This window comes from Bufo bufo, chromosome 5 (genome assembly GCF_905171765.1).
Source record: "Bufo bufo chromosome 5, aBufBuf1.1, whole genome shotgun sequence".
NCBI lineage: Eukaryota > Metazoa > Chordata > Amphibia > Anura > Bufonidae > Bufo > Bufo bufo.
The window spans coordinates 246,912,872-246,925,062 of record NC_053393.1 but is presented as its reverse complement, the minus strand read 5'-3'; the positions used below and the strand labels follow the sequence as shown (position 1 = coordinate 246,925,062).

General features: G+C 41.8%; 1 protein-coding gene across 1 annotated transcript in view; it reads right to left on the bottom strand.

Moving 5' to 3' along the window:
• Positions 1 to 12,191, bottom strand: part of ITGA9 (integrin subunit alpha 9) — a 447,293-nt gene that overhangs the window by 170,006 nt on the left and 265,096 nt on the right. The window lies entirely within an intron of this gene.

Here is a 12,191-nt window from a genome sequence, read left to right as displayed (position 1 = left end):
AAAAGAACGGTCACTTCTACAGGGAGTGCAGAATTATTAGGCAAGTTGTATTTTTGAGGATTAATTTTATTATTGAACAACAACCATGTTCTCAATTAACCCAAAAAACTCATTAATATCAAAGCTGAATATTTTTGGAAGTAGTTTTTAGTTTGTTTTTAGTTTTAGCTATTTTAGGGGGATATCTGTGTGTGCAGGTGACTATTACTGTGCATAATTATTAGGCAACTTAACAAAAAACTAATATATACCCATTTCAATTATTTATTTTTACCAGTGAAACCAATATAACATCTCAACATTCACAAATATACATTTCTGACATTCAAAAACAAATCAGTGACCAATATAGCCACCTTTCTTTGCAAGGACACTCAAAAGCCTGCCATCCATGGATTCTGTCAGTATTTTGATCTGTTCACCATCAACATTGCGTGCAGCAGCAACCACAGCCTCCCAGACACTGTTCAGAGAGGTGTACTGTTTTCCCTCCTTGTAAATCTCACATTTGATGATGGACCACAGGTTCTCAATGGGGTTCAGATCAGGTGAACAAGGAGGCCATGTCATTAGATTTTCTTCTTTTATACCCTTTCTTGCCAGCCACGCTGTGGAGTACTTGGACGCGTGTGATGGAGCATTGTCCTGCATGAAAATCATGTTTTTCTTGAAGGATGCAGACTTCTTCCTGTACCACTGCTTGAAGAAGGTGTCTTCCAGAAACTGGCAGTAGGACTGGGAGTTGAGCTTGACTCCATCCTCAACCCGAAAAGGCCCCACAAGCTCATCTTTGATGATACCAGCCCAAACCAGTACTCCACCTCCACCTTGCTGGCGTCTGAGTCGGACTGGAGCTCTCTGCCCTTTACCAATCCAGCCACGGGCCCATCCATCTGGCCCATCAAGACTCATTTTCATTTCATCAGTCCATAAAACCTTAGAAAAATCAGTCTTGAGATATTTCTTGGCCCAGTCTTGACGTTTAAGCTTGTGTGTCTTGTTCAGTGGTGGTCGTCTTTCAGCCTTTCTTACCTTGGCCATGTCTCTGAGTATTGCACACCTTGTGCTTTTGGGCACTCCAGTGATGTTGCAGCTCTGAAATATGGCCAAACTGGTGGCAAGTGGCATCTTGGCAGCTGCACGCATGACTTTTCTCAGTTCATGGGCAGTTATTTTGCGCCTTGGTTTTTCCACACGCTTCTTGCGACCCTGTTGACTATTTTGAATGAAACGCTTGATTGTTCGATGATCACGCTTCAGAAGCTTGGCAATTTTAAGAGTGCTGCATCCCTCTGCAAGATATCTCACTATTTTTGACTTTTCTGAGCCTGTCAAGTCCTTCTTTTGACCCATTTTGCCAAAGGAAAGGAAGTTGCCTAATAATTCTGCACACCTAATATAGGGTGTTGATGTCATTAGACCACACCCCTTCTCATTACAGAGATGCACATCACCTAATATGCTTAATTGGTAGTAGGCTTTCGAGCCTATACAGCTTGGAGTAAGACAACATGCATAAAGAGGATGATGTGGTCAAAATACTCATTTGCCTAATAATTCTGCACGCAGTGTATTGATGCGAGTGAGTAAAACACAGTTGCACGTAGAAGGTATCTGTATTTCGCAGATCTGTGATTTGCGGACCAAAAAATGGACACATTTTTGAGCATGAGGCCTTATACTCAATATCATAAAGTCTACCACCAGGGGAAGTTGTAACCGGCAGATGCTAGGACTCGCTAAATACAGATTCCCTTGAAAATTAAATTACTTAAAGTTACCTGTGACCACTTTTGTCTGAACCAATTTCATATTTATTCTTACTGCTTTTGTACTAGCTACTACAATGAAGGGAATACAAAGACTTGTAGGGTGAGAAACCAACCCGCGGTAGCTTATAACTAGGCCGAAACACGGACGAGTTTCGAGATCGAGATACAAGATAGCACAAGATTAAATTATATATTTAATCGCCTTAAGGGCACACTAGATGACACAATATACACAGAGAATATATACAGTGGTCTGAGGTTACAGATACAGGTGATATATGTACAATAGGGTTAAGCAGAGGAAAAGTCAGATACTGGGTAGATGAAAGTTCCTATGGGTTATGAGGGTGGAATAGTCCTTGGCTGCAGTCACGTGGGGGCAGTGAGGTCAGCTGGTTCCCGGTCTCTCCAAACACATTGGCACGATGTGACCCCCTTCAGAAAAGACCCCGCCTGCTGGCTTGCATGGACTTATGACCTGTAGCCGGCCACTCCCCTCCCCACCTATGGGTAGGTTCTACTCCTCCTTCTCTGGTGCTGGCAGAAAATGACTCATAAAACACCTTAGGGCTCATAGCCCCAGACCAGAATGTCGCAGGAAGATGGTTCCGGGCCCAATTGATCCGCCTGGGTTCCGGCAACAACTAGAGTCCAAACATGGTGCAGCTATGTGGTTTCTGTGGGTAGATATGTATATATCCCCTCTCGGGCATCCTAGCATGAAGCCAGGACCACGTGGATGTTTGGCTTTGCCCCAGGATCGCAAAAAGATAACCAAATTATGCCTGGGATGGACGGACGATTCATAATTCCTTATGAAATGTAGGTGCCAACATGTCTGGCAGGTATCATTGATCCTGGGCAAGGGCTGAGACCTCCTGCTGGGGGGTTTCCTGCAGGATTAGCTTGCCTCCAAACTGGCTGGTTGAGGTGTGACTTTATCCACCTGGTGCCTCCTTGAAGCCTGGACCCCTGGGGCTTCCTCCCTCGCTAGCTGACAGCAGATGGCTGGGGGGTGAAAACATATTTTGCATGTACACTGACTGTGAAAGGTGAATCAAATGACAATCAGGGCTGCCAGTAAAAGATAATCCATATTCCTCACACAAGCTACCAATGTGAAGTCTCTCTTTAAAATACACTTTAAATGTTTGATATGTGTCATGTACAAAAGATTATATCCAAGAATATGTGGGAAAAGGAGTAGTAGTTGTCAGTGATTTCCATATAGCTCAGCCAGCAGTATGACACGTGGAAAAATGTCTCTGCTATCAGTTTAGTAAATAGCAGATATACAATATATGGGCAAAAGTACTGGGGTACTTACACATTACAGCTACAGAAGCTTTATGACATCCCATTTTAAGTCCTTAGCCGTTCATATTGAGTGTTCCTTCCCCCTTGCAGCTAAAACAGCTTCCACTCTTTTTAGATGGCTTTTACAGAGTGGGTCTGTGGGATTTTTTCCCATTCATCCAGAACAGCATTTGTGATTTCAGACAATGATTTTAAACACGAGGGCCCAGCTCACAATCTACATTGCAGTTCATCCCAAAGATGTTCTATGGGGTTGAGGTCAGGGCTCTGTGTGGCCAGTCAAGGTTGTCCACACCTAACTCACTCCCGCTGGAACAGAAAAGGACCTTCCCCAAACTGTCCCCACAAAGTTGAAAGGATACAGTTAGGTCCATATATATTTGGACACTGAAACAAACTTAGTTGCTTTAACCTGTTTACTAAAACATATTCAAGTTATAGTTATATAATGGACATGGGCATAAAGTCCAGACTTTTAGCTTTCATTTGAGGGTATCCACATTAAAATTGGATTACGGGTTTAGGAGTTTCAGCTCCTTTACATGTGGCACCCTGTCTTTAAAGGGACCAAAAGTAATCGGACAATTGACTCAAAGGCTGTTTCATGGGCAGGTTTGAGCTATCCCTTCATTATTTCATTCTCAATTAAGCACATAAAAGGCCTGAAGTTGATTTGAGGTGTGGTGCATTTTGAAGATTTTGCTGAGAAGTAAACATGCAGTCAAAGGAGCTCTCCATGCAGGTGAAACAAGCCATCCTTCATCTGGGAAAACAGAAAAAACCCATCCGAGAAATTGGTACACTATTAGGAGTGGCAAAATCTACAGTTTGGTACATCCTGAGAAAAAAAGAAAGCACTGGTGACCAACAATGCAAAAAGACCTGGACACCAACGAAAGACAACAGTGATGGATGATCGCAGAATAATTACCATGGTGAAGAAAAACCCCTTCACAACAGCCAACCAAGTGAAGAACACTCTCCAGAAAATAGGCGTATCAATATCCAAATCTACCATAAAGAGAAGACTGCATGAATGTAAATACAGAGGGTTCACTGCACGGTGCAAGCCACTCATAAGCCTCAAGAATAAGAAGGCTAGATTGGACTTTTCAAAAAAAAAAAACATCTTAAAAAAACATCATACTTCTGGAAGAACATTCTTTGGACAGATGAAACCAAGATCAACCTCTACCAGAATGATGTAAAGAAAAAAGTAGGGCGAAGGCATGGTACAGCTCATGATCCAAAGCATACCACATCATCTGTAAAACACGGCGGAGTCAGTGTGAGGGCTTGGGCATACATGGCTGCCAGTGGCACTGGGTCCCTAGTGTTTACTGATGATGTGACAGAGGACAGTAGCAGCCGGATGAATTCTGGGGTTTTCAGAGACATACTGTGTGCTCAAATCCAGTCAAATGCAGCCAAACTGATTGGTCAGCGTTTCATAATAGAGATGGACAATGACCCAAAACATAAAGCCAAAGCAACCCAGGAGTTTATTAAAGCAAAGAAGTGGAATATTCTTGAATGGCCGAGTCAGTCACCTGATCCTAACCCAATAGAGCATGCATTTCACTTGTTAAAGACTAAACTTCAGACAGAAAGGCCCACAAACAAACAGCAAATGAAAACCGCTGCAGTAAAGGCCTGGGAGAGCATTAAAAAGGAGGAAACACAGCGTCTGGTGATGTCCATGAGTTCAAGACTTCAGGCAGTCATTGCCAACAAAGGGTTTTCAACCAAGTATTAGAAATTAACATTTTATTTACATTTCTTTAATTTGTCCAATTACTTTTAAGCCCTTGAAATGAAGGGATTGAGTTTAAAAATGCTTTAGTTCCTCACATTTTTATGCAATAATTTTGTTCAACCCACTGAATTAAAGCTGAAAGTCTGATCATCAACTGCATCTGAATTGTTTTGTTCAAAATCCATTGTGGTACAGAACAAAAATTAGAAAAATGTTGTCGCTGTCCAAATATATATCCAAATAAAATGTCTTGGTATTCTGAAACATTTAAGATTTCCCTTCACTAGAACTAAAGTTCCCATTAAACCCCTGGAAAAACAAGACCATAGCATTATCTCTCCTCCATCAAACGGTACAGTTTGCACAATGAAGTCAGGCAAGTAACCTGGAATCTGCCAAACCCAAACTCCAAACCCAGAGGCCCTCAGACTGTCAGATAGAGAAGCGTGATTTCCCTTTACAGAATGTGTTTCCGCTGTTCCAGTCCACTACTCCATTGCATGTGGCTGCTCGGCCAAGGAAACCCATGCCATAAAGCTCCCAACAGACAGTTTTTGTACTGATGTTAATGCCAGAGGAGGTTTGGAACTCTGCAGTCATTGGCAGAGCATTGGTGACTTTTATGAACTATGTGCCTCAGCACTCAGCGACCCTGCTCTGTAACTTCAAGTGGTCTTCCATTTCATGGATGAGTTGCTGTGGTTCCTAAACACTTGCACTTTGTAATAATACGGCAACCCCATTGTCCATAGACACAATAGTCAGGAGGGGACCCCATTGACTTCTATAGGACAGTTTTCTAGGCATGCTCCATGACCTGTGCAGAGGTCATTGTACAATGAAAGAATAGATAAGCTTTGACAATCACCTATTGTGAATGGTGGATCTATACACAGAGGTGATATCATTACAGGCAGAATTAGGATGACAGATAAGCAAATATCTGTAGTAAAGTGATCTGTACAGACCAAGAAGTGGCGCCAATTATTAGGCTTAGTGGTCAGTGCGAAAACTGCAGAATTTTATGGTTTTGCTAAAATATAGATATTGACATGGAACATTAAAAATAACCTCACCAAAAATTCTTTAAAAATATGTTAAACATAAAAGTGTGATTTACATTATAGGTCATTTTCTGATGACACATTTCTTGCTGTCACTGGCTTTGTGTAATTGATATAGTCTTGTTCATGTAATTCTATTTAGGAATGACTTAAATGGAAACTATTACCACGAAATGCAGCACAATCCGCAGTGATCATGTTATAGAGCAGGAGGAGTGGAACAGATTGGTATATAGTTGTAATTTATATACTTGTAATTTATGCATTTATATCTCTGCTGTTTTATGCCTAGGAGTCATGTGGGCGGTCCTACTTAGCGACTGACAGTTTTCCTTATATGCTTCATCATGCAGAGTTAGCTGTCAGGCATTGATAAGACTGCCCACATGACTATTATGCATAAGAAAAAGCAGAGATATTTTTCCACAAAAATCAATCTGCTCAGCTCCTCCTGCTCTATAACATGCTACCTGTAGATTGTAATGCACTCCATGGTGACAAGTTCCATTTAACTAAGGTGGCTGCCTTTGACCTTATTCCACTTTAAAGTGGTTATCCCATGATTAATGTAAAAAATGAAAATCAGCCATCATATAGTACATGACAGTCTCTTTCTAACAAAGCTAGAACCAGCCTGCTCCCCTCACATGGGTCCAGAGATCTCCCCGTTCATTGCTCTGCTAGATTTATATCAAGCTGACAGCTCAAGGGGAGTGTCTTTTCTGCTGCAGCTCAGGAGGCGTGTCCATGTTCTCCCTATCTCAGCTCAGGAGGCGTGTCTATTCTGCTGCAGCTCTCTCCCTATCACAGCTCAGGAGGCAGTTGACGGATGAAACTGAGCATGTGCGGCATCTCAGTGAGCAGGACAAAGAAATAAGAAAAAGAACAAAGAGCAGGTGGTGATATACAGAAAGATTTCAGTGAATAACTCACTGGATATACAAAATGTTTAATTACATGCAATTACAAAAGTATTCAGATCCAGGAGCTGGTTTGAAAACTGCTGAATATTTTTTGTGGGACTACCCCTTTAATACATTTTACATGATATAACTATAGACTTTGCAGATAGATACTGTTATGTGTACCTGTTCAAAGCGGAAATTAGAATACATGTCCTAACGTCCAGGGGGGCCAGTATTATAAAAACCGCTAAAAGGCTTGTGCTACATTGATTCTGTAGCTTCCATTCACTTCTACAGGAGTTATGGACATAATGTAGCACAGCACACTTGGATGTTTCCGTAAACATATTTAATCATGTAGTGTTATCTTGCATAATTTTGGGGCGAAAAAAATATTTTCATGGTAATAGAGGAAAAGTATTTCTTCCTGCACTGTGGATACCATCTAGGTGTTACCCCTTGGCAGGATCTGGAACAGCATGAATGGAATTGTGATGGAACAAATGTGATTTGGTATCTCTGAAATGCTGGTGACATTTATGAGAAGAGCGGGCTTGTAACATATTCCAGACACAGAACAATGTATGGGAAATAACCCGTAAAATACCTATCAAATGATAGATAAAAAGATATGTGGATGTGATTAAGTATAATAAAATATTAATGTGGCTTAATATTGTGATAATGGTGGCAGACTACAACGTGGACAATTCTTACTCACGTATGGAAAAGAGCAGTCTGAGAAACTACACATGGAAGCAATCACTCATCTATACAATGAGAAAGAAAGAACTCTGCTAGGAAACATGCTCATATCCCTCTCCATCTCTGAAGCTGAGGAGCACAAGCCTCTATATGTATAGCTCTTACAATGAATACATAGCCAGCCCCAGCATCTGCTATACATCTTCCATACTAGCTGCTAAGTCATTAAGTAGTCTCTGCTGAATGAAAAAAGCCCTTTATAAAACGTACTAAGTGTGTATAATACCAGCTACATAAACACTTGTTTGTGGGCTAATAGCCTGCAATTGGCACTGTGCATCAGGTTATCACATGAAGGAGCCAGAACACATTGCTAATAGAATAAATCCCAAGTTTACATAAAGCTTCCAGTTATGAGCTGCTGATTTAGCATATACACTGCTGTGTTGTAGAAAGAAGTAATAGGCCACATTCAAAAAGGTTTCCTACTTTAGAAATTTATGGCATATCCACCACACTTCTTTAGAAAGATGAGACATGTTTATCTAGAAGAAGAAAGTTAAAGGGGTTGTCTCACTTCAGGTAGAGGCATTTATCCCGTATAGAAAGTTAGTACAAGGTACTTACTAATGTATTGTGATTGTCCATACTGCTTCCTTTGCTGGCATTTTCCCATCACATTATACACTGCTAGTTTCCATTGTTACGACCACCCTGCAATCCAGCAGCGGTGGCCGTGCTTGCACACTATAAAAGCACTAGCCTATGTGAGCACCCACTGTCCCGGGCCACCAGAAAGGTTGGTGCTCTTTCCTATAGTGTGAAAGCATGACCACCACTTATGGATTGCAGGGTGGTCGTAACCATAAAAACGAGCTGTGTACAAAATGATGGAAAATGAATCCAGCCAGCCAAAGAAGCAATATTGATAATAACAATACATAGTAACATAGTACATAAGGCCGAAAAAAGACATTTGTCCATCCAGTTCGGCCTGTTATCCTGCAAGTTGATCCAGAGGAAGGCAAAAAAAAAAACCCTGTGAGGTAGAAGCCAATTTTCCCCACTTTAGGGGAATAAAAAGTTCCTTCCTGACTCCAATCAGGCAATCAGAATAACTCCCTGGATCAACGACCCCTCTCTAGTAGCTATAGCCTGTAATATTATTACACTCCAGAAATACATCCAGGCCCCTCTTGAATTCCTTTATTGTACTCACCATCACCACCTCCTCAGGCAGAGAGTTCCATAGTCTCACTGCTCTTACCGTAAAGAATCATCTTCTATGTTTGTGTACAAATAATATATTAAAGAATTACATATATTGTAAGTGTCCATATACGTGAGTACTTAACCTGGAGTGGACACTTTTAAAATTCGCTTTTATTCATTTTATTTTAAAAAGCATAGGTATAGACACCCATTGATAACTGGATATCCAAAGCAAATAATAGGACAAGATGTTGTCCAGCTATCACCGTGAATTGGTGCAAAAAACAAGAGATAATTTAGACAGATAAGCAAAAAATTCCCATGGCATTAATGACCTTTTAGGCTTGGGATCTGGGAGAAAGTGGGGCACCTCTGCCTAGGGCACATGGATATGGGTATTCGGGATGGTACAGGGAAAGAACCATCCCGAATACCCATATCCATGTGCCCTAGGCAGAGGTGCCCCACTTTCTCCCAGATCCCAAGCCTAAAAGGTCATTAATGCCATGGGAATTTTTTGCTTATCTGTCTAAATTATCTCTTGTTTTTTGCACCAATTCACGGTGATAGCTGGACAACATCTTGTCCTATTATTTGCTTTGGATATCCAGTTATCAATGGGTGTCTATACCTATGCTTTTTAAAATAATATGTTTGTGTACAAACCTTCTTTCCTGCAGACGCAGAGTATGTCCCCTCGTCACAGTTCTAGGGATAAATAGATGATGGGATAGATCTCTGTACTGACCCCTGATATATTTATACATATTAATTAGATCTCCCCTCAGTCGTTTTTTTTCTAAAGTGAATAACCCTAATTTTGACAATCTTTCAGGGTACTGTAGTTGCCCCATTCCAGTTATTACTTTAGTTGCCCTCCTCTGGACCCTCTCCAGCTCTGCTATGTCTGCCTTGTTTACAGGAGCCCAGAACTGTACACAGTACTGCATGTGTGGTCTGACTAGCGATTTGTAAAGTGGCAGGACTATGTTCTTATCACGGGCATCTATGCCCCTTCTGATGCAACCCATTATCTTATTGGCCTTGGCAGCAGCTGCCTGACACTGGTTTTTGCAGCTTAGTTTGCTGTTTATTAAAATTCCTAGATCCTTTTCCATGTCATTGTTACCGAGTGTTTTATCATTTAGTATGTACGGGTGACTTGCATTATTCCTTCCCATGTGCATAACTTTACATTTGTCAGTGTTAAACCTCATCTGCCACTTATCTGCCCAAGCCTCCAATCTATCTAGATCCCTCTGTAGTAGTATACTGTCCACTTCAGTGTTAATTACTTTACACAGTTTAGGCTACTTTCACACTAGCGTTCGGGTGTCCGCTCGTGCGCACCGTTTGAAGGGGCTCACGAGCGGCCCCGAATGCATCCGTCTGGCCCTAATGCATTCTCAGTGGAGGCGGATCCACTGAGAATGCATCCGCCTGCCAGCGTTCAGCCTCCGCTCCGCTCAGTGAGCGGACACCTGAACGCTGCTTGCAGCGTTCGGGTGTCCGCCTGGCCGTGCGGAGGCGAGCGGATCCGTCCAGACTTATAATGGAAGTCAATGGGGACGGATCCGCTTGAATATGACACTATATGGCTCAATCTTCAAGCGGATCCGTTCCCCATTGACTTTCAATGTAAAGTCTGAACGGATCCGCTCAGGCTACTTTCTGACTTAGAAAATTTTCTAAGTAATAATGCAGACGGATACGTTCTGAACGGATGCAAACGTCTGCATTATCGGAGCGGATCCGTCTGATGAAACATCAGACGGATCCGCTCCGAACGCTAGTGTGAAAGTAGCCTTAGTGTCATATGCGAAAATTTATATTTTACTATGCAAGCCTTCTACAAGATCATTAATAAATATATTAACTTTCTCTACATAGTAAATGCTATTTGCTGAAATCAACTGCTTTAAAGGAAACCTGTCACCGGGATTTTGTGTATAGAGCTGAGGACATGGGTTGCTAGATGGCCGCTAGCACTTCCGCAATAGCCAGTCCCCATAGCTCTGTGTGCTTTTATTGTGTAAAAAAACGATTTGATACATATGCAAATTAACCTGAGATGAGTCCTGTCCCTGAGATGAGTCAGGGACAGGACTCATCTCAGGTTAATTCGCATATGTATCAAATCGTTTTTTTTACACAATAAAAGCACACAGAGCTTTGGGGACTGGGTATTGCGGATGTGCTAGCGGCCATCTAGCAACCCATGTCCTCAGCTCTATATCCCGGTGACAGGCTCCCTTTAAGTCCAGCACCAGGTCTGGAGATAAAAACGATCCTTAATTAAATATAGTTAAAATCCAAACTGATATAAGACTCTAGTATTTTGTTATGTACTCATGCATGTACACCTATTGGGTTGTTACCGATTCACTTCTCTTTTTATTTATTTTCTTATTATGCTTTATTTTGGGATAAACTGTCTCAAAACTCTAATAAATACCTTTTGAAACATAAAATGCAACTTGAATCCTCACAGTCCCTTTGCCGAAGATCCTATACGAGCGGGTAAGCTGAAACTACTACTACTACTACTACTCTTTCACATATTTATCTAGCCACACTGATGTGTTATAAAGACAAGCATTATCACAGAAAAACTACATGCAGCTAAAACAAGAACACATTTAGGGTCCATTCACATGTCCACATAAATGGGTCCACATCCGTTCCACAAATGAGGACACAAAAGATGTCTGCATCCGCACTTCCGTTCCGTGGTCCCGCAAAAAAGATAGAGAATGCCCTTTTTTTGTCCTATCATAGTGCCGGCCATGTGCGGTCTGCAAAATGCAGAACGCACATGGCCAGTGTCCGTGTTTTATGGATCCGCAATTTGCGGACAGTTGCGGACGTGTGAATGGACCCTTAGTTATCTCAATAATCCAGGCTATCTTGCTTTGACTTCAAACTCAACAAAGATAAACCCAAACTCATTATCTCTCCCAATCCCATTCAACCCCCATACCATAACAATGCTCTCTGCCATTCTGTTCTGTTACTCATCACAAAGTGAATGCACTTCCAAATCTGACCATTACATGCAAGACACTTCTTTCTCCTCCATACACGTCTGTCCTAATCTGCATCCATGCAAGTAATCTCCCTGGTTGTCTCTCAGGACCTTCTCCGGTCTTATCTGGTCTGCTCTTCCTATCGTCTCCAAGATTTCTCCCATTCATCATTAAATCCCTATTCCAACACACTAAACTCTCTTCCACCGTCTGAACTTTCAAAAGCAAACTGAGGACCTAAGAAAGGCTTAGACCCTACAATAAAAAAACCAGTGTCCACACAAAAGTATAAGCAGCTTTTACCCTCATCTTCTGTTTCTTTTCTCATATGTAACAAACGTACCTGTCCGGGCTCCAGCGACACAATCCTCAGCCTTGGCACCGTTGTGCCAGGAGAGATCCTCTGCTGAGCCATGCTCCCTGATGACGCGACC